Source organism: Delphinus delphis, chromosome 7 (assembly GCF_949987515.2).
Source record: "Delphinus delphis chromosome 7, mDelDel1.2, whole genome shotgun sequence".
Lineage (NCBI taxonomy): Eukaryota > Metazoa > Chordata > Mammalia > Artiodactyla > Delphinidae > Delphinus > Delphinus delphis.
Window position 1 is genome coordinate 43,543,434 of NC_082689.1, and position 23,960 is coordinate 43,567,393.

The window sequence follows — 23,960 nt, forward strand, 5'->3', positions numbered from 1 at the left end:
ACAGCTACATGTAAAAGAATGAAATTAGAACACTCCCTAACACCATACACAAAAATAAACTCAAAATGGATTCAAGACCTAAATGTAAGACCAGACACTGTAAAACTCCTAGAAGAAAACATACGAAGAATACTCTTTGACATAAATCACAGCAAGATCTTTTTTGATCCACCTCCTAGAGTAATGGAAATAAAAACAAAAATAAACAAATGGGACCTAATGATACCTCAAAGCTTTTGCACAGCAAAGGAAACCATAAACAAGATGAAAAGACACCCCTCAGAATGGGAGAAAATATTTGCAAACGAATCAACGGACAAAGCATTAATCTCCAAAATATATAAACAGCTCATGCAGCTCAATATTAGAAAAACAAACAACCCAATCCAAAATTGGGCTGAAGACCTAAATAGACATTTTCCCAAATAAGACATACAGATGGCCAAGAAGCACATGAAAGGCTGCTCAACATCACTACATATTAGAGAAATGCAAATCAAAACTACAATGAGGTGTCACCTCACACCAATTAGAATGGGCATCATCAGAAAATCTATAAACAATAAATGCTGGAGAGGGTGTGGAGAAAAGGGAACCCTCTTGCACTGTTGGTGGGAATGTAAATTGATACAGCCACTATGGAGAACAGTATGGAGGTTACTTAAAAGACTAAAACTAGAAATACTATATGATCCAGCAATCCCACTACTGGGCATATACCCAGAGAAACCATAATTCAAAAAGATACATGCACCCCAATGTTCATTGCAGCACTATTTACAATAGCAAGGTCATGGAAGCAACCTCAATGCCCATCGACAGATGAATGGATAAAGAAGAAGTGGTACATATATACAATGGAATATTACTCAGCCCTAAAAAGGAATGAAATTGGGTCATTTGTAGAGACATGGATGGATCTAGAGACGTCATACAGAGTGAAGTAAGTCAGAAAGAGAAAAACAAATATTGTATATTAATGCATATATGTGGAACCTAGAAAAATGGTACAGATGAACGGGTTTGCTGGGTAGAAACTGAGACACAGATGTAGAGAACAAACATGGACACCAAGTGGGGAAAGCCATGGGGGGTGGGGGTGGGGGTGTGAAGAATTGGACGGTTGGGATTGACCTGTATACACTGATGTGTATAAAATTGATGACTAATAAGAACCTGCTGTATAAGAAATAAATAAAATAAAATTCAAAAAAAAAAAGAATGGATAAACAACAAAGTCTTACTGTATAGCACAGGGAACTATATTCAGTATCTTGTGATACACCATAATGGAAAATAATATGAAAAAAATAATGTATACATAGGTATAACTGAATCACCTTGCTGTATACCTGAAACTAACACAACTGTACGTCAATAAAATAAAAAATTTTTTAAGTAAGAAAAAAAAAAGAAATGCTGTGTATGTTAGAAAAACAAATACTTTGCAGTTTAAGCACATTTTGTGGGTGAGAAATTCCTTAGCTCTTGGAACCCCTCAGAAGTGGTAACATATCCAATCTGAGTGACCCTGGGCCATTCCTTCTTCTAGGGATCTCCTTGTCCTGTGTATGAAGGGGAGGTACCCTAGATAATATCTAGGACTGCCTCTCATCCCAAATATTTGTAGCCAATACCTTGTGTCCTATACATCACTCTGAGAAATGAGCCAGCAGAAGGAGAGCTGGGGGCACTAGAATCACCTTTGGGGAACATGTTAGACATGGAGATGCTAGGTCCTACTGAAACCATGCACCTCAGATTGGGACTTGAAGCCACGTGCCGGGAGTCGAACCCAGCCTAAACCCAGATTGGGACTTGAACCCATGCACTGGAACTTGAACCCAGCCAAAACCCACAGTCTTCCAACTGAGATCACACACCTGGTTTCAGGACTTAATGAAGCTCAGGTTCTTGATGTCTCATTGCAGAAAGTATTCAGTGAGAGATAAAGTGATGGGTAAGAAGTGGATTTATTTAGAGAGAAACACACTCCACAAACAGAGTGTGGGCCATCTCAGAAGGTGAGAAAGGCACCAGGGTATGGGGTTGTCAGTTTTTATAGGAGTGGGTAATTTCATAGGCTAATGAGTGGGAGGAATATTCCAGCTATTTTAGGAAGGGGTGGGGATTTCCAGGAATTGGGCCACCACCCACTTTTTGATCCTTATAGTTGGTCTTGGAACTGTCATGGCACCTGTGGTGGGTGTGTCATTTAGCTTGCTGATGTGTCACAGTGAGCATATACTGAGGCTCAAGGTCTAGTGGAAAGTCTACTTGTCCACCATCTTGGACCCATTTGGTTCTAATCAGTTTATGTCATGTCCTTGGGCTATGTCATTCTTTCAAAGGTTGTACCTGCCTCCTTCCCTCCTGTTCTACCACCCCCAGAATCCTATTTGCTTGGGTGAACTCTAGGAATTGGCATTTTATAGAAGCATGCCAAACAATTGAGAAACACTGGCAGGAGTCTTTGGAAACTATTTGCCTCCACAGATCAGAGGCCGTCTTTATCTCCTGTGCTTAATGAGGTAAGATAGACACCTCAGTTGCCATGTGTTACCTCTATCTCCAACTCTTGGACTAACCCTCTTTCTTTTATTTACTCATCATGTATCAGGAAACGACCCTTAGTAAGTATGGATTTTTAGCAGAATGCGTTTAACACTAACCTGAACACTCCCAGTTTTAATTATATATTTTTCCCTCCCTGTTCAGGGGCTCAGAGATTCAGAACTGACCTGATTCCAAAAAGTGAATCCAAAGTGCTAGAAATTTGTTGGCATTGAAATTACTACACATCCATTGTTAGACACCTTTTTCACCTGGTGCTTTTCATTCAAGAACTCTTAGGAATGAGCAAGTTTTTGGACTAAAGATGTAGTCTATCAAAAAAATTTTATGTTGCTTTCCTATATTTAGTTTTTGAATATACGCAACCATTTAGCAGTGTGTTTTAAGCACGTACTATACAGAAAGCAATATGGTAGGTATTATGAGGATATGAAGATGAATCTTGTCTCCAAAGTGTCTAGTATGGGAGATGAGATTAAAAATTGTAAAACAAGACACAGAGTAGATGATGGTACACGAGTAATGTAACTAGTGACTCTGGTTGTTCAGAGGAAGAGGATTTAGGTGATAAAGGGAAGCTTCTGGCTGATAGTTCCATTTGAGAGGACACTGAATGCAGGGTAGGATTTAGATATACAGAATTGGAGAGAAAGACTGAACTTTTTTAACTGAATCCTCAGAGTGGGTTGGAAGCTCTAGCAATAAGTGATATAAAGGAGGGACTTTGTCTCTTACGTGATCATGGATCCCTATGCCAGGCACGGACTAAAATGAGAAAGAAAGGAAGGATGTAAAGAAGTAAGAAGCCAGTCAGTCTGATCTGTAGGGAAAGAGAACACATGTACCACTTGACCTGATGGACCACTCTGGCCCATCAAGCTCTCAAGCTTTGTACTTCATTCAGGATGAAATATGGTCACATCTAATGAATGCCAAAAGAATGCATGCAAGTGATGAACAATCCCCTTTCCCTTGTGAATTGACACTACCATTCTCAACTAAGAGCGAAGTGTCAAATATGTAGAGGTGTAAAATTAAACCATAAGATTGTTGAAATGACAAAGGTAGTATCTGAAAACATCAAATTGTTAAATAATGTTCAAATGACGAGGTGTTGAAAAAGTAATGGTATCAATGATGGAAACAAGTATATTTCGTTTTTCTAGTAAATATTGCCATAGTATCTCAAAATTTGTCTCTCTGTGCCCTTCTTAGAAGACTGTAGCATGTTGTGTTTACAGATTTGTCCTAGGAAGCCATAAAATCCAATATCTGAATCCAATATGGCCACCCAAAAGAACAAGAGCCACCTCTTATTCTTCACCCTTCATTGAAAGCACTGAAATGAACTAGAAACTCAGTTTTCCTCTTTAACTAGGAACATTGCCTTTAAAAAAATTTTTATTGCAAATGATGAACACTATGAAATTGGATGTCAGTTCTCACTAATGATTTTTTTAAGCTACAGAAATCAGTCACTGCTATGTATATATTTTTACTTTTGTTGCTTGTTTCTATCAAATGCTTTCCCCTGGCCAGTGTGACAAATGTGTCCCCAATCCTCTGTGCAGACATTTTTCATCTCTCTGCAAGCTGAGACAAGATCAGTCCTTTGACTTAACCCCTCCCTTGGTAAATAGAACCAGAAAAGCATCTTTACACATGCCATTCTGGTCTCAGCATTTCTAATGTTAGCATGGAAGGAAAGGAGGTCAGAAGTAGTCTAATGACAATATGAACTTTTTGGATGGTTTACCACAGGTTAGAATACCTTTACACACTGAGCGCCACCATGGACGCAATCAGGCATTTGTCTGTTGACATGTACATTGACTTGCACCTTCTTCTGGGAGAGAAGTTGTTTGTTGGCCAGCATGGATGCTTCAAGTAAAATGAATGGCCATTCAATTGGTGTGATTTAAGAAACTATGAGATGTTTCCTCCACTTAAGATTATTTTCCCCGCCTTCCCCCCACCCCTTATACTGCCTGAGATTGCATCCTTATAGACTTGTTCCTATGAATTAACAAGCATCTGGGCCAAATCCCATAAGACACATTGTGATGGTGTCAGTCAGTACTCTTTGGCTTGACTTTAGCTGATTAGATCTTAGTTCTTCCCTGCTAACTCACTGAGGTGCAGGCACTTTGGAAATTAGAGTTTTGTTGGGTGGGTACTTGAGGCACTGCCCACGACTGCAAGTCTAGGTGGGGCACCATACAAGGGCACTCAGTGACTAGGAAAAAGGGAAGAGAGCCTACAGTTTGTATTAGTTTTCTAATGCTGCCATAACAAAATTATCTGCAAACTGGGTGACATAGGACAACAGAAATTTGTCTCACAGGTCTGGAGGCCAGAGTCCAAAATCAAGGTGTCAGCAGCACATCCTCAAAGGTGCGCTAGGAAAGCATCAGTTCCAAGCCTCTCTTCTAGCTTCCGGTAGCCTCAGGTGTTCCTTGACATGGATGGCTATCTTCTCCCTATGTCCCTTCACATTGTCTTCCTTCTGTGTGTATCTCTGTGTCCAAATTTCAGATTTTTATAAGGACACCAGTCGTATTGAATTAGGGCCTCACTTAAGCTTGATTACTTCTATAAACTCCTATCCAAATAACGTCACAGGTACTGAACATTAAGACTACATTATGTGAATTTGGGAGAGGACACAATTCAATCTGTAATAAAAGTATGTGTATGTGTTGGGCAGGGTCTGAGGGAGAAAGTATGTGAAGATACTTGAATACAGAACTTAACTAATTCACATTATGCCTTTGGTTGGCCCTGCCTGTTCAGTGACCTTGTGCTTGAAGAAGCTTAGCTAGTTTAGGTGTGACCCGTGAAATCAAGGAAGTTAGCTGATCGGGAGGATCAGGTGAATGTCAGAACTAAGAGAGTCAGGCAGCAGTCATGTTCAGAGCAGTCAGGAGGTCAGGAATCCAAGCAGATAAGACAAGGGTAGACAAACAGAGCTTTTAGAAGCCATGAGAAGGCAAGAGATAAGATATCTAAAGAAGCATTTTTTCTCAGCTTTTATTATAAAAATGTTCGGACATATAAAAAAACTTAAAAGAATTGCACAGGAAACACCCAACACCTAGATTCTACAATTAATATGTTTCTATATTTGTTTTATCACTTCTCTGTGCATCCCTGTATCTATACTAATCGTGCCTTTTTATTTTTTGTATTTCTGATGCTTTGACTAACAAATTCCTAGAGATAGTAAGTGACTAGTCTGCAAACTTGCCTTTCGTTTACTAACTAACCAATCCAGAGTCCACATCCCCACCACCTCCTCTGTGGGGCTTTCACCCTCAGGGCTGCTATTTCCCTGTCATAATCACCCCAGGGCCAGGTACCAGGCAATTAGAGCCCCTACATCTCAGAGCATGCTGAAATTAATCAAACCAGCCAATCCTAAACCTGCTTACCCTTCCTCGCAATTCTTTTCCATGGAAGCCACAATCAAGGCTCTTGCCCACGTTTTCCCTGGCTCTGTCTGCCACCTAACCAGCCCTGGTACTTCTCCTTGTGGCCTGTGTGGCATGTCATGTCCCCTCTTAGGAACTGTAAGGAGCAAACTGTTTTTTCAGTGGCAGTTATCTCTTGGTCTATTGGCCTCACCATACCTGAATAACAATAAAACTTACATTTTAAAACACTATTCATTAATCTTACTCATTTGATACATTTGCTTGTTTTTTAAGTCATCTTTATTGAAGTATAATTTACCTTCAATAAAATTCACCTATTTAAAGCATACAATTGAGTTTTGTTAAAAACAAAACCAAAACCAAAAAAACTGTCCAAAACTACCACAGCAATCACAATATAGAACATTTATGTTACCTAAAAAAATGTCCTCATATTCCTTTAGAGCCAATCTCATCTTCCCCATCAGCCCCTGAAAACCACTCATCAACTTTCTGTCATTTATAGTTTTGCATTTTCTAGAATTTTATATCAATGGTGTGTGCTCTTTTCTGTCCAGCTTCTTTAAATGAGCACAATAACACTTTTGAGATTCATCCATTTTGTTGCTTGTATCAACAATTCATTCCTTTTTATTGCTGTGTATTATTCCTTTGTATGGATATACCATAATTTATCCATTCACCAGTTGATGGACATTTGGATTGTTTCCAATTTTGGGTTACTATGAATAAAGTTATAAACATTAAGTACAAATCTTTGTATGGACATATTTTTTTTCTTTTCTCGTGAGTATATAAGAGTAAGATTGCTGGCTTATATAGTAAATGCATGTTTAATGTTACCTGAAACTGTCCAGAGTAGCTGTACCATTTTGCGTTTCCACAGCAATATATGAGTTCCAAAGACTCTGCATTATTGACAAGATTTGGTATTATTTGTCTTTGTAACTTGGGCATTCTGATGCATGTGTAGTGCTGTCCTGTTGTGGTTTTATTGCATTTCCCTAATGACTAATGATGTTGAGCATCTTTTAGATGTACTTATTTTCCATTAGAATACTTTTTTGTGTGAAATATGTCCATTTCTTTTTCCATTTTTAAATTTGGCTCTTTGCCTTATTAAGCTGTAAGAGTTCTTCGTATATCCTGGGTAAAAATCCTTTATCAGATATATGTTTTCCAAAAATTTTTTCCTAGTAAAGAAGCAATTCTTAAGTAGGAAATATCTGAGTTCAGAGGCGACAAAGAGTCCCAAGTCCAGTCAGTTGGGTGACAGAGGTCAACAAGTCAGTAATGAGAGTGCTGAATTATGAATCTCATTCAGAGGCAGAAGGTCTGGCCCTGCCATGGTTCTTTAACATACTTCTGGTTAGGAAGAACCACTTGCAGTGTATGAACAGCCCACTGTACATAGTTTGGGGTGACTCTGTCTGGAAGGAAAGAAATTCTATGGAAAGGAAGGTAATGTCCATTTGCAGCAACATGAATGGACTTAGAGATTATCATACTAAGTGAAGTAAGTCAGAAAGAGAAAGACAAATACCGTATGATATCACTTATATATGGAATCTAAACTATGACACAAATGAACCTATCTACGAAACAGAAACAGACTCACAGACATAGAGAACAGACGTGTGGTTGCCAAGGGGGAGGAGAGGTGGAGGAGGTATGGATTGGGAGTTTTGGGTAGATGCAAACTATTATGTATGGAATGAATGGGCAACAAGGTCCTACAGTATAGCACAGGGAACTATATTCAGTGTCCTGTGATGAACCATAATGGAAAAGAATATAAAAAAGAATGTATATATACATATGGCTGAATCACCCTGCTGTGCGGTAGAAGTTAACACAACATTGTAAATCAGCTATACTTCAATAATAAATAAATAAATAAATAAGGAAAGCAATGTCATTTCTGGCCACCAGCAAGGAGTAGAATACCCTTTTATGGCATTTGCTGCAGGGCATTTGGGGAGCAAGGAGAAAGAAGAAGTCAGGAAAAAGAGGGGATTGGTAAGAAACTAACAGGAACTTGGGGGAAATGAGAATGCTGGCCACAGTATCCATGGAGAAGGTTAGCTTTCAGAGAGCAAGTCCTAATAAGAGAAAAGCAAATTCAGACCCATTCTGGGCAAACATTGGTAGTCCAAGGAAAGGCTAAGTCCAAGGTTAATGGAATGGTAAGATGAGGGAACATATTCAGAAATCTAGAGCAGAGAGGGTAGAAGGATCAAGGAAGACAGGATACTTCCTGGAAATCTGGGGGGAAACAGAGCAGGAAGGAAGAAGAGGAAGACTTAGCTTCAAGGCACTAAAACACTGGTAGAAGGAAGAAGTGTGTCAGGTGACTCAGAAAAGAAAGGGCCCCTCCTCGGGTACCTGTGATCTTGACAAATACAGAGAAACCCCTGGCAGAAGATCCTAGAGAGGTAGCTTTACCTTCCCACAGTGGTATTAGGGTAGGTGCGGAAGCCTGCTTCTCAGTTAAGTCACTGCCTATTATGACTGTTTCCAAACCCCACTACTTTGTGAGATTAAAGAGAACTATCAGTGTGCAAATTTACTGACTTTTCAATTCCAGGAGAGGGGCAGCAGCAGGCTATTTGCCTGTTAGAAACATCAAGAATGAGGCCAGGGTCTGGGGCAGAAACTGAATGGCAGGTTGGGACAAGGGGAGCAAATCCATGACAATGTGCTGGCCAACCTGGTCTTTTATTATGATGTCAAGGAAGGATGGAACCTGAGGGGTCATAGCTCTGTGACTAGCATTCGCATACTACTTGTATGTTTTGATTCACCTTCCAGAAATGTTTTAATAGAAAACTTAGTGAGTTTTGTAGACAGAGCCTTAGCAAACATCCTACTCTGCAGCGTCTTAGGGCTGACTTTGTACACATGGAAGTCAGCCAGATCTCATGGGTGGGTCATGAAACTAGAATTATTTTCTTGGCACACTAGTACCTTAATGTGTGACCTTGACCTAAGGCAAGCCATCCACCTGTCAAGAGGAATGACCCCAGGGGTAAGGCCTTGCTGCCTCCACTTAAAAGACTATTCTTCAAGAAAGAGGCAATATAATCCCTTCTGGTTTCTACTTGTTTAAAGAGAATATTATGAGGATTCTAAAGATAATATCTGTGGAGGACTTTGAGCTGTTTCAATAAAAATTTTGTATAAATATAACTGAAGGAATTGTGGTAGACAAACATTGCGATATTGTAGATCAGCTTTGTATCTATATTCAGATTTTTTTAAAACTTGGTTTGTGTCCAGAGATCTGCACAGGTATAGATAGCAGCAAGTGTGTATTTAACTCAATCCCATCCTTTAAAACAAGGGCATGGAGCAGATTTTCATCAAAGCTCAGGGACCTGAACTGTGGGCTTCCCTCACAGTGAGAAGTAAAGCTAAGTGATTCCTGTGTGACAAATATTCTAATGAGAACTTTATATGTAGTTTGAATTATTATATTACATCTTTCAGTGAAATGATTGTCAACCAATATTATTTCAAGTGTTATTTCAATGTTACTTCAAGTTCTATAGGTTTTACATAATTATCAATATAAAGGGCTTGGAATTTTCATGAAACATTCTAAGACATGATTTTGGTTCTAACAGTTTATCCTTGACATTAGTATTTAACTCAGAGAATGAGATCAAAGTGCTAAAACGGGATGTTAATGAACTTTGAAGGAGAAAAGATCATTGGGATTTCAAGTGTATGTGTGTGTGTGTGTTTCCTTTAAATTTTAAACATGAGGTGGTTATATAAAGGGGATTTCTAAAAGAGGAAAGGATGAAAATGGGCTGAACATTTCAAACAAAGTTCAGTGTAAAACCAGTAGTATATTCAGTGGGGCTGACAGGGAACAAAGTTGTGGAGGAGAAAGGAGAACAAGAAAATCAGGAAGCAGTAAAAATAATGATTGGGGTCAGGCGGTAACAATAAAATCAAAAAACTTGAATCTGACGGAAAAAACCATGGGTAGCTATAAAAGGGGCATTTGAAATAGGAAATGATGTGAGAGATGAAGATAATTTTAGTATAGTTAAATGAGGTAGCAGCTATGGGTGTGAAGAGAGAGGATTAATTTTAAATGTGTTTCAGAAGTAAGAGAAAAAATGTTTTGAGGGGTGGGGGAGGATTGATGAGAAAAACCTGGTTGAGTGTTGTATGGTTATTTCAAGCAAAAGTCTTCCTAGAGTGTTATGGCCATTTTTGGACACTGGGCCCTCATAGGAGCATTGATGAACTGGAGGTCATTCAAGACACCAGTGTGGTGAAAAATGTGTCAATGGTGCCTCCACCTAGGGAGTTAAGGTGACATGGCAGCTCTCCTCGAACATCTGCCAATGGAAGGAAGATCACACTTGGCTCTAAATTGTTCAAAAGAAAGAAATAGACCCATGGAAAGTTAGAGAGAAGCAGATCTTGCTGAAGGTAATGTTCTGCCAATTAGATGTGCCCCTGTAACAGAATAGGCTATTATAAAGTAATGTTTCCCATCTTTGCAAGTATTCAAGCAGAGGATATTCAATAACCTGACTAACTAATAATAGAATGGTTTCTTTTATCTTAAAATGTCCTTTCTGACTGGAGGAACATGTGGTTTGTGGACAGTGAATTCAGGTCCTAACAGCCGTGATGCTGCGCTCTGATCTTCTTCCCCGGGGACTACTTTCCCAGCACCCCACCCCCACCCCCCGCCAGGAGGAAAGGAAGACAGACATGCTTGTGATGACTGTCACTTTGTCACATTCCATTGGCTGTTGTGTTCAGTGTCAGCTACTGCTTTTTACTTCTCCTTACCTATTATTAATTCTGGGCCTCCAGCAAAAGTTTCTGAAGGCCTTTTCTCCTCCTTATTAATTATAACATGATATCAGTCAGGGTCCAAGCAGAAACAGACAAGCACTCAAACTGGGTAATTTGAGGAGAGTTTAATAAAGGAGCTGCTTACAAAAGTGTGGGCAGGGTTTACAGAAACTAGCAAGGTATGGTGCAGTCCCCCAGGACTTGTGTAATGGGAGCCTTTACCACCCCAGGCCTGAAGATCAAGGGATGGAGCTGTTTCAGACCCTGGAGAGGGTGGTTATATGGAGAGGACTGCCTGAAAGGAAAGTTTGCAGCCAATGCACAGCAGGAGAGCCAGGGGAAGAAATAGCCCAGCCTCACTCTTCTGCTGCTGCCTCCCACTGCCAAACCTGACAATGAGCTGGGCAGGAAGGGAGTAGGCTGACATCTGTATGGGTTAGCCTCCTGGGGCACAGAGCAGGGTGGAGCTGAGGAGAGACTGAGTCTGGAGGGGCTAATGGAAGAAACCACAGAAAGTAAATTCTTTTCTAAGGTATGGCTGGTGCTTGAGCAGTATTTGTACTGTTAGGAATGCAGCAATGTGTCTTGGAAGAGCTCAGGGCCTCACCCCTCTGCTAACCACCATGAGTGCATGCCTGCCAAGGTTACAGCTCTCTGCAGGGATTTTCCTGACGGTCAGTGTTTAGTGCCCTCCACCTTCAAGGAAAGGGCACATAGTAATTTTATAGAAAGGAGGACATGCATGTAGAAGTCCTTCATTTTAGTTAAGTATTAGTTTCCCCATCTTGGAGAAGAGAAACGCCTAGACAGAAAGGCAGGCTTTCTATGAAGTAATTGAAGCCAAAGCTTGAGACCTCTTTCCTGCCTGCATCTCTGTGAGCACTGGGGGTTGAGAATGTTCTAAGTGGAAAGAGAAGTCAGAAAAAAGGGATCTGGACTTCCAAGCCTCCTGTAATTTGTCAGGAATCCTTTTCTTATCCTATAAATATTCAATTTTGTACCTAACTTTCTATTTGTAATTTTATATTCTTTTTCTTAAAAAGGATCAACCAAATAATATCAGCTTTAGCCCCCACAAGACCGGGATCCACTTTACCTGCGTGGAATTTTAATTATACTCAAACTAGGTCAGATGTCAGTTTATAATGTAGGGATGTGGGTGGCTTTGGTATGGAGAGTCAAAGGGAATTTGTATGGAAGCACGTGGAAAGTATATGCACAAGAGAGAATGAGCATATGTGCAGGTGGTACCTGTGGATAAAAGAATGGCTCCCAGCTACTAGCAAATGAGCATCGAGGAATCAAAGTTTACCCTTTGACACCTTTTCACTGCTTCTCCATCTCTCCCTTTCATGTTAGTGTTCCTTGAACACACATTTTACCTGAGACATCCATCTCTTAACCACATCTAGGGCTTTGAGTCTCTTTACAACTTTGTTCCCCTTCCCCTTGCACCGCTTCCATCCCTAGAAGCTGCCATTCTCAACTAGAGAGGGCAAGTAAATTGCCCAAGGTTATAGATTGGTAAGGGTCTCAGCAGTGTTTGAATTCAGGTGTCTCTATCTTGGAATCTGTATTCTTAACCACTGTGCGAGTGCTTCTCAAAACATGGGCCATTGACCAGCTGCATCAGGGTCACCTGGGGGTGCCTGTTAAAGTGCAGATTCCTGGGTCCCACTTCATATCTGCTTAAATGATGAAAAGCAGCCTGTTTTATGAAGATCTAGTGAAGGAATATTCTAAGCAGAGAGAACAGCAACTGCTGAGATGGGAATAAGCAAGGACCAGAATGAAGGCCAGTGAGGCTGGAGCACAAGGAGACCAGAGAGACGGAGAGGGCCAGATCATGGGGATCCAGAGGCTTTGGATATTTCACTTAGTTAAACAGGAAGCTCCAGGTCAGTTGTAAGAAGAGATGAGTAATAATCCCTGCCTTACATTTTAACAGATGGCAGCTGCCCACTAAAGAGCTGTAGCGTTGTGGAGTTGCTGCAGGGAAGCAGCTGCCCAGACAGAGCATCTCTCTGCATCAAGAGAGGCCATGGGGCTTCCCTGGTGGCGCAGTGGTTAAGAGTCCGCCTGCCGATGCAGGGGTCGCGGGTTCGTGCCCCGGTCCGGGAAGATCCCACATGCCGCGGAGCGGCTGGGCCCGTGAGCCATGGCCGCTGAGCCTGCGCATCCGGAGCCTGTGCTCCGCAACGGGAGAGGCCACAACAGTGAGAGGCCCACGTACCGAAAAAAAAAAAAAAAAAGAGAGAGAGAGAGGCCATGGATGAATTCTTGTCATTGGAATGGGAGCAGGAGCAATTTATGCATCACTCTTGGGCAAAAATATCAAAGGAGTAGATGTACCTGCTTCATTCTCTCTTCCCCCTTCTACCAGCTAGATGGATGTTAACTTCATGTATTGAAGATAATTGTGCTTTGCCCTGTCCCCGCCTGGCACTGACAAGGAGCTCTTATATGGGACTATTAGGTGAGCTAGAAATAAAACGCATGTTACTCAGATTTGGGGGTTTCCTTGTTACAGTAGCCACTGTTACCTTAAACAATGCAAGTCACATGACTTACGCTTTGCCAGGATCATGTTGGCTGCTGTATGGAGAATAGCTTGGAAGTGCTAGGGGGTGGCAGCAAAGGTGAGAGCAGGGAGACCAGTTAAGTAGTCCTAATGGAACTGATGATGACTTAGATTTGGTTGGCGGCATCGGAGTGGTGTAAAGTGGAGATACTAGGTATATTTTGGAAGAATTTTCTCTGAAACCAGCAAGGTATGTGGATGGATTGGATGTTGGGTGTACCAATAGAGCAAAACCAAGGATTGTGTGGTTTGCAGCTTGAACTCACTGAAAAAACAGATTCCATTTTTTCAGATGGAGACCAGAACTTTCAAAAATCTCCTCTGCTTACAGTTCTCTTAGTCAACTCAGTTCACTCTGAACAATCCAGCTGTGGCCCTTAGACCACATTATCACTTGTGGTCTCATCCATACTCTAAAGACCCCACGTATATTTCATGTGTTGACGCTAAAAGAAAAACTTGGCCTATACTCTCTCAGCCTGAACAACTGACAACTTGATAAAAAGAAACTTGTAAACATGAAAAATGGCAATTTTAACCTCACATGGGTTTGATTTACTTTGCTCATTCTTATCATGCTGGAGGACAGATAGAGAAGGATTGTGTTTTTCATGTCTGCAGTTGGGAAATAAGGTGATGGTGCTAATCATAGGGTTTCTGTTAGTTCTGGGCTGACCTTGAGTTGGAGCATGGTTACAGCACACTTTATGACCATAACAGCTCTGACAGGATTTATGTTTATTGCTTCCCTTCCCCTCTGGGTCCTCTGAATGTGGGTCTACTCAGTGTCACAGTGTCTCAGGGTAGGACTCTGTCTATCTCATTCTGCACTGGGCTTCACTTGCCATGGTGCCTCTGACAGAGCTGAGTAACTAGGACCTTTGAAAAATAATGCCCTGTGAAAGAGGGACATGGTACAGGAAAGAGAAGTAATATGAATGAAAGAGAGAGATGAGTAGATGTGAAAAAATGGGGAAAAAGATATGATAGTTGGTCATTTATTTATCAGTTAACCAAAGAGAGTATATATCAGGGTTTTACTTTAAGACCTTTGCTTCACTGTTGTACGAGTTCAATCGGGAAGCATTAGATACGGCCCTTAATCTTAGGAGGTTTGCAGTCCAATCACAGATACTCAACGCAGATGGAACAATGATTCTCTAACAGGATTAGACCACACTACTAATGCTTTAGGGCTTGGAGATGAAGCTGCTTTGTCAGCCTGGAGTGGTCAGCCTATGATAGTTTTCCCCATGGGCCCCAAGAGGGGTGGCTATTTCATTTGGAACATGGTCATGGGAGGAGCCCTGTGTCTACCTGGGGACAGTAAAAGAGAACCCCTAGAAAGGTCAGATACCTGGAGCTGGTCCCAAAAGACAGGCTTTGCATGTGAATACATATTATGTTTTAGGAGAAGTCCTGTAGTTTGTTCCTTCACTTCTGACTACCATTATTAGCACTTGAGTCCTCTGTGATCATCACTGCCATCCATAAGCATGTATAAGTGGAACTAAGCCAAATCCCCAGCTGTGAGATAGTTTGTCCCTTCAATCATAGGGAAGAAGAAGATTGAGGGTGAAGGGAGAAGGTAAAGAAAGGGGAAGCTCATTAAATATCCCTTGAAAAGCTATTTCTGCTGATCCATCACTTCCTATTCTCCCATCCATGCCCTTGTCTCTTCCTTTCTCATATACTCTATAATTCTCTGTTTCTAGCCCAGTCACTGAGAATTGAATATGAGTGGTTCTGTAACCAACCAAGTGAGAGAAATGAGCAGTAGTATTGACTATATAAAGACTTTTGTTCATTCATTCATTCACTCATGGTGTCTAATCCAAAGATGAAGAAGACACAATCCTTGTCGTCAAACTGCTCTACCTGTGAAAACCATAATAGTTAATGAGGTAGCAGAAGTGTGAGAACAAGTTACTCTGGATGCAACAAGGAGTGACCAATTAGTCCTGTGGGTGTGTCTTTTCATCTGTGTGTCTGTGTGTTGTATGCAAGCAGACTATGACAAAAGGCAAGTTTCACAAAGGACATGATATTAGAGGACTTTTGAAAGTTGAATCAGAATTCATCGTGCAGGGAAGGGGGAAAGGCAGAGGAGAGGAAGGACAGGAAATAGCTTGTGAAAAGACATTATAGTCTATTAAGTCAAGGAATTCTGTCCTTAGGATATTCTTGGCTGAAGAAATCAGGATGTGTCATCATACCATAATATAATGATCTACCAATAGCAGTAATGACCTATATTGTAACCGTGGACTCTCCCACTGGTGTCATTAGTGATGTGAGCTGGAAACGTGAACATATCCTGTCATAAAGTTATTTGCAGCATAAGGCAGTCTTTACACTTTGTTTTAACTGCTTTAGTTTTATTTTCAACCAATAATTTGTTAAATGTACCATTTACCAGGTATAATGTAGTTGATTTGCTACAAATGAAAAGTTGGAAAAATTGATGGTAAATAATCTACACAAAACTCAGATAAAACCATTTGAGTCTCCCACTAGATGGCATAGGAAGAACTTAGAATAGCATAATACCTAATTCTCATACTAGGCTCAATAAAAAGTTTTTATTTCTACAGTTGCATAATTCTGAGCATTTACTCCTAAAAGCAAATACTCTATAAATAACATCTCTATAATTATATTTCTTTATTAACAATGATTTAAAGTAGGTAATAAATGTATGTGGTTTAAAATTCATAGCAAATAGGAGAATATGGTGAAAGTTTATTAAACTCTTTTTTTTTTTTTTTTTTTTGCGGTACGCGGGCCTCTCACTGTTGTGGCCTCTCCTGTTGCAGAGCACAGGCTCCTAACGCGCAGGCTCAGCAGCCATGGCTCACGGGCCCAGCCGCTCCATGGCATGTGGGATCTTCCCGGACCAGGGCACGAACCCACGTCCCCTGCATCAGCAGGCGGACTCTCAACCACTGCGCCACCAGGGAAGCCCTAAACTCTTTTTTTAAATAGATTAAAACCATCCTTTTTTCATCAAACTGCTTTTTATAATTCATTCTTAGTTTTTGTAGGCTAGCATTTTTCCAAATGGGTTCTTGGGAAGCCCAAGTCAGAGTTTATCTGAGTGACATCACTCTCACAGGTTCCTGACTTGGGAAAGAAAATAAAAGTTAATAATTCTGTATTATTGTGACCCTGGAAGACAAGGCACTATCATCCATGACCTACAGACTTTTTAGAGCCATCAAGAGTGAAGCAATATATATTTCCTGATTAGGAGTAAGGGATAATTATCATGTGACCTGTGTAAGTCAGTCCACATTACTTTAAGAACACTAATAAGTATTGCCCAAGGTAAAAAGAAACCCTACCAACACTATTCTCTAACACTTGGCCATTAATAACAGTACCTGTCTAATCCCCATACAATTACTCAAAACATGGAGTCCTAATAAATTTCCTCTTCATATGAACTTCACCCAAACCCTAGTCTGACTCTACGAATGTTGATGGAATGTGATTTTTGATAAGCTACCATAAGTGAATTGTGTGTAGACAAAGCTGTATCTGGAAAATACACATAAGGGCACAAACTTCCCCAAACTCCTAGTCCTGAGTTACCTGGAGTAGAGCTACATTGGATGGGAACCCAAGTCTTGGAATGACTTCTTAGTCATGACTACAAAGCCAAATAAATTTATCTTCCAATTAAACTCCAATTAAACTAATCAATTGATATAACTGGTAGTATAGCACCACAAGGATTCCATTCAATACTTATTTATTGAATGACTTCTTTGTGCAACACTCTGTGCTGAATCCCGAGCTAACTTCAACAATCTGGCTCTATAACACTGGGGCAGCAGATAAGGAGGAAGGAATAGTGTCCCCTTCAAGAGTGGTCTTTTACTGTAGCAAGAGCCTCATAAATCACTGTGGTTTGCCACACTAGAATCAAAAGGACACTTAACTTGAACCACAGTGCCCCCTGGCCATTATAAGTGATATTCTACTTAACCAGTGAAGAGTTCTCACTGAATGTAGAGTACTGCTCAATTCTATTCAAGTAGTTACAGCAAGTGGGAGCAGAACAACTGATTTCTGCTGGATCTCAGGGCAGTGCTCCTAATGCAAGATTTTTTTCACACTGTGTTAAAAAATGGATCCCTTATTGAATCAAGTATCTTTTACGACCACAACACTATAAGACTAGATATCAATTACAGGAAAAAAAACTGTAAAAATTACAAACACATAGAGGCTAAACAATACATTACTAAATAACCAAGAGATCACTGAAGAAATCAAAAAGGAAGTCAAAAAATACCTAGAAACAAATGACAATGAAAACATGATGACCCAAAACCTATGGGATGCAGCAAAAGCAGTTCTAAGAGAGAAATTTATAGCAATACAATCCTACCTCAAGAAACAAGAAAAATCTCAAATAAACAACCTAACCTTACACCTAAAGCAATTAGAGAAAGAAGAACAAAAAATACCCCAAAGTTAGCAGAAGGAAAGAAATCATAAAGATCAGATCAGAAATAAATGAAAAAGAAATGAAGGAAATGATAACAAAGATCAATAAAACTGAAAGCTGGTTCTTTGAGAAGATAAACAAAATTGATAAACCATTAGCCAGACTCATCAAGAAAAAAAGGAAAAAGACTCAAATCAACAGAATTACAAACGAAAAGGAGAAGTAACAACTGACACTGCAGAAGTACAAAGGGTCATGAGAGATTACTACAACCAACTATATGCCAATAAAATGAACAACCTGGAAGAAATGGACAAATTCTTAGAAAAGTACAACCTTCCAAGACTGAAACAGGAAGAAAGAGAAAATATAAACAGACCAATCACAAGCACTGAAATTGAAACTGTGATTAAAAATCTTCCAACAAACAAAAGCCCCAGACCAGATGGTTTCACTGGTGAATTCTATCAAACATTTAGACAAGAGCTAACACTTATCCTTCTCAAACTCTTCCAAAATATAGCAGAAGGAGGAACACTCCAAAACTCATCACTGATACCAAAACCAGACAAAGATGTCACAAAAAAAGAAAACTACAGGCCCATATCACTGATGAACATAGATGCAGAAATTCTCAACAAAATACTAGCAAACAGAATCCAACAGCACATTAAAAGGATCCTACACCATGATCAATTGGGGTTTATCCCAGGAATGCATGGATTCTTCAATGTATGCAAATCAATCAATGTGATAAACCATATTCACAAATTGAAAGATAAAAACCATATGATCATCTCAATAGATGCAGAAAAAGCTTTTGACAAAATTCAACACCTATTTACAATCAAAACCCTCCAGAAAGTAGGCACAGTGGGAACTTACCTCAACATAATAGAGGCCATATATGACAAACCCACAGCCAACATCGTTCTCAATGGTGAAAAACCGAAACCATTTCCACTAAGATCAGGAAGAAGACAAGGTTTCCCACTCTCGCCACTATTATTCAGCATAGTTTTGGAAGTTTTAACCACAGCAATCAGAGAAGAAAAAGGAATTCAAATCAGAAAAGAAGTAAAACTGTCACTGTTTGCAGATGATGTGATGCTATACATAGAGAATCCTACCAGAGATGCTACCAGAAAACTACTAGAGTTAATCAATGAATTTGGCAAAGTAGCAGGATACAAATTTAATGCACAGAAATCTCTTGCATTCCTATACACTAATGATGAAAAATCTGAAAGAGAAATTAAGGAAACACTCCCATTTACCATTGCAACCAAAAGAATAAAATATCTAGGAATAAACCTACCTAAGGAGACAAAAGAACTGTATGCAGAAAACTATAAGACACTGATGACAGAAATTAAAAATGATACAAGCAGATGGAGAGATATACCATGTTCTTGGATTGAAGAATCAACATTGTGAAAGTGACTATACTACCCAAAGCCATCTACAGATTCAATGCAATCTCTATCAAACTACCAATGGCATTTTTCACAGAACTAGAACAAAAAATCTTAAAATTTCTATGGAAACACAAAAGACCACACGAATAGCCAAAGCAATCTTGAGAAAGAAAAACAGAGCTGGAGGAATCAGACTCCCTGACTTCAGACTATACTACAAAGCTACAGTAATCAAGAAAGTATGGTACTCGCACAAAAACAGAAATACAGATCAGTGGAACAGGATAGAAAGTCCAGAGATAAACCTATGCACATATGGTCACCTTATCTTTGATAAAGGAGGCAGGAATGTACAGTGGAGAAAGGACAGCACCTCTTCAATAAGTGGTGCTGGGAAAACTGGACAGGTACATGTAAAAGTATGAGATTAGATCACTCCCTAACACCATACACAAAAATAAGCTCAAAATGGATTAAAGACCTAAATGTAAGGCCAGACACTATAAAACTCTTAGAGGAAGAACACTCTTTGACATAAATCACAGCAAAATCCTTTCTGACCCACCTCCTAGAGAAAGGGAAATAAAAACAAAAATAAATAAATGGGACCTAATGAAGCTTAAAAGATTTTGCACAGCAAAGGAAAACATAAACAAGATGAAAACACAACCCTCAGAATGGGAAAAAATATTTTCAAATGAAGCAACTGACAAAGGATCAATCTCCAAAATATACAAGCAGCTCAAGCAGCTCAATATGAAAAAAAAAAACAACCCAATCCAAAAATGGGCAGAAGACCTAAATAGACATTTCTCCAAAGAAGACATACAGATGGCCAACAAACACATGAAAGGATGCTCAACATCACTAATCATTAGAGAAATGCAAATCAAAATTACAATGAGGTATCATCTCACACCAGTCAGAATGGCCATGATTAAAAAATCTACAAACAATAAATGCTGGAGAGGGTGTGGAGAAAAGGGAACCCTCTTGCACTGTTGGTGGGAATGTAAATTGATACAGCCACTATGAAGAACAGTATGGAGGTTCCTTAAAAAACTAAAAATAGAACTACCATATGACCCAGCAATCCCACTACTGAGAAAACCATAATTCAAAAAGAGTCATGTACCACAATGTTCATTTCAGCACTATTTACAATAGCCAGGACATGGAAGCAACCTAAATGTCCATCAACAGATGAATGGATAAAGAAGATGTGACACATATATACAGTGGAATATTACTCAACCATAAAAAGAAAGGAAATTGAGTTATTTGTAGTGAGGTGGATGGACCTAGAGTCTGTCATACAGAGTGAAGTAAGTCAGAAAGAGAAAAACAAATACCGTATGCTAACACAAATATATGGAATGTAAAAAAAAAAAAAAAGGTTCTGAAGAACCTAGGGGCAGGACAGGAATAAAGATGCAGATGTAGAGAACAGACTTGAGGACATGGGGAGAGGGAAGGGTAAGCTGGGAAGAAGTGAGAGAGTGGCATGGACATATATACACTACCAAATGTAAAATAGATAGCTAGTGGGAAGCAGCTGCATAGCACAGGGAGATCAGCTTGTTGCTTTGTGACCACCTAGAGGGGTGGGATAGGGAGGGTGGGAGGGAGATGCAAGAGGGAGGGGATATGGGGATATATGTATACATATAGCTGATTCACTGTTATACAGCAGAAACTAACACACCACTGTAAAGCAATTATACTCCAATAAAGATGTTAAAAAAAAAAAAAAGGATGCCTTTCTTCAGAATCTCCAGGAGTACTTCTTTTAATGCAGATCCCTGGGCCCAACAGGAGATCACTGAATCACAACTCTGGATTGCTTGACCAGGAAGCCAGAGCTGAAAACATGAGTGAACCCATTTCCAAGCACACTTGAGACCACCATGGACACTCCACGAATCACAGGGAGATTTGAAGAACTCAAGACGTGAGTTCCTAAGCATGTCCAGAAACATCACAATTCGGGCCTTGACATTAATGTGATCTCATTTTCTGTTGTTTATCTTAGATAAGGATCAATTTATAAGTGTCTTCTCTGAGAATGAACAGAGAGAATTAATTGACTGAAGGCACTGAGTATGGTTTCTACTTAAACAATTTTTTTTTTTTTTTTTTTTTTTGCGGTACGCGGACCTCTCACTGTTGCGGCCTCTCCCGCTGCGGAGCACAGGCTCCGGACGCGCGGGCTCAGCGGCCATGGCTCACGGGCCCAGCCGCTCTGCGGCATGTGGGATCTTCCCGGACCGGGGCATGAACCTGTGTCCCCTGCATCGGCAGGCGGACTCTCAACCACTGCGCCACCAGGGAAGTCCTTAAACAATTTTTTTACTGGAAAGTATTTAGCTGAGATGCTTCATTTCATCATTAAGGTTTTTGTTTGTTTGTTTGTTTTTATGGGAGGAGTGGCTCTGTATTAGTTATGTTCTGCTGCATAAAAATATTATTCCAGAACAAAGGTGAGATACTCGGAAACTGTGAGATAGGAACCTGAAAGCAGACTGGCTAGGTGGTTCTGTCCCAGGGTCTCTCCTGAGGTTGCAGTCAGATGACAGCCAGGGCTGGGGGCATCTAAAGGCTTGAGCAGGGCTGGAGGCTGTCCAAGATGACTCCTTCACATGGTGACTGGCAGGTGGGCTCAGTTCTCTGCCATGTGGACTTCACAGAGCAGTTTACAACACAGCAGCTGACTTCTCTCAAACTGAATGATGAGGGGGGAGAGAGAAGAAGGGGGCACCATCCAGACAAAATTCCCAATGTGTTTTAGGCTTAGTATCAGAAGTGACACACCCACACCTCCATTGGTCATACAGATGGACCAGGTTCAGTGTGGCCATAGGGCTACACCAGCCCCAGGAGGCCATCTTGGAAGCTGGCTACCACAGGCTCTGAGAAAAAAATAAATTCAAGATGGCCTGATGCTTTTAATGTACCAATTTATATTTCCATTGCAGGGTTTTGGAATAAGGAATGGATACAGAGAAAATAAACCAAACCCAAAACATGAGGCAGTTATCAAGTGCAGGAAAAATAAGAGGTTGTACAAAAAGGAGATGTAATCACATTACATTACTCAGCTTTGAGTAGTATGTGCAAAGAAAGAATAACGCAGACATTGAATTCTGATTCAATGAAAATGAGAAGATGGGTGGAAGGAAAGTGTATGAGAGGCTATGTGAGAGGGGACGAACTCTCAAGCCCCATGGCAGAAAGTCAATGGATAATTTCTAAATCTGCGGGCTCTTCTGAGACTCCCTGGGGGCACGGCTTTGGCCTCTGTGCCTTCTTGCTCCTTTCGGCCGCAAGGCAGGGGCCCCTTGGACTCCCAGGGTCCTGCGGATGTAGTCTGGGGAGCGGATGTCAGCCTGGTGCAGGGGCTCCAGGATCTGAAACTTGCAGCAGCCGTGGCTCAGGCGCACGGCTGCCTTCAGGCTCATTTTGTGGCCCACAGAGACATAGAGGGGCTTGGTGCTGTGGTCATGGCTCTTCAGCGCCATGCCCAGGATGGTCCCAGAACCGCCCATCAGAGGAAATGAGTCTCCTCCAGCCTTCAGGAGCCGTATCTTCTCCTTGTGCAGAGCGTTGTTCTCCAGCCCGTCCACCTGCAGGGGTTTCTTAGCCACCCCGATGCTGGACAGGTATGTGAGGACACCAAGGTGGCAGGCCACCCCAAAGCCTCGGTGGTGGAGCACCCCATTTCCATCCACAAAAAGGACCTGGGGCATGAGGCGGGGCTCCTTCTGCCACAGCCACTGTACCACATCCACCAGGAAGGGCACCTCTTGGAAGGCCAGGAAGCCTGACACACAGGGGCCTGTCAGGCTCACCATGCGACAGTCCTCATACATCACCTCGAGCACAGGGTACACCAGGGAGGCACAGGTGCTGACACCGTCGCCCTTCACAAAGGACACGTCCACGCCCCCGACCCTCTGCAGGCCTGAAAAGGCGGGGTCTCGTTGCCACGCCTCCGTGTCCCGGTCCACGACAAGGGTCTTTAACAGGGCTTGCTCCAGTTTCCAGAGCGACAGTGTTTCCTCTGGCGGCCTCCCAGCCGCCTTTCGGGCCATGGCACGGCCCTCCATCATTAAGTTTTTTGTTTTTTGTTTTTTTGCGGTACGCAGGCCTCTCACTGTTGTGGCCTCTCCCGTTGCGGAGCACAGGCTCCAGACGCGCAGGTTCAGCGGCCATGGCTCACTGGCCCAGCCGCTCCGCGGCATGTGGGATCTTCCCGGACCGGGGCACGAACCCGTGTCCCCTGCATCGGCAGGCTTACTCTCAACCACAGCGCCACCGGGGAAGCCCCATCATCAAGTTTTAATACCAGCAAAAGGTGATGAGGCTCTTCCACTGCCTGGTTTTCCCTAACTCATAGAACTTAAAGCATAGAACTATCAGAAGTCAAAATGCAGAGGAACACCAACATGGAGTTCCCACATGTGCTGGTAAATGTTGCTTCAAAGCAGAATTAAGTTTAGGGAACATGTATAGAAAGGTCAGAAACAGAGTTTTTTTCTTTTATGTTTGTTGGTATGTGTGTGTGTGTGTGTGTGTGTGTGTGTGTGTGTGTGTGTGTGTAAAGGACATAGTTTCTGCAATAAGTCCAACATTATGCTGGAAATTTAAATGTTTTATTTCCTAATTATCATAAT

The 23,960-nt window shown here is 41.2% G+C and overlaps 1 long non-coding RNA gene and 1 pseudogene across 2 annotated transcripts in view; one reads left to right on the forward strand and one right to left on the reverse strand.

Annotated features, from left to right (window-relative positions):
* LOC132428485 (uncharacterized) overlaps positions 1-23,960 on the forward strand; it is a 253,274-nt gene that overhangs the window by 73,760 nt on the left and 155,554 nt on the right. The gene's annotated exons all lie outside the window — the stretch shown is intronic.
* Positions 22,522-23,378, reverse strand: LOC132428733 (endonuclease V pseudogene; annotated as a pseudogene).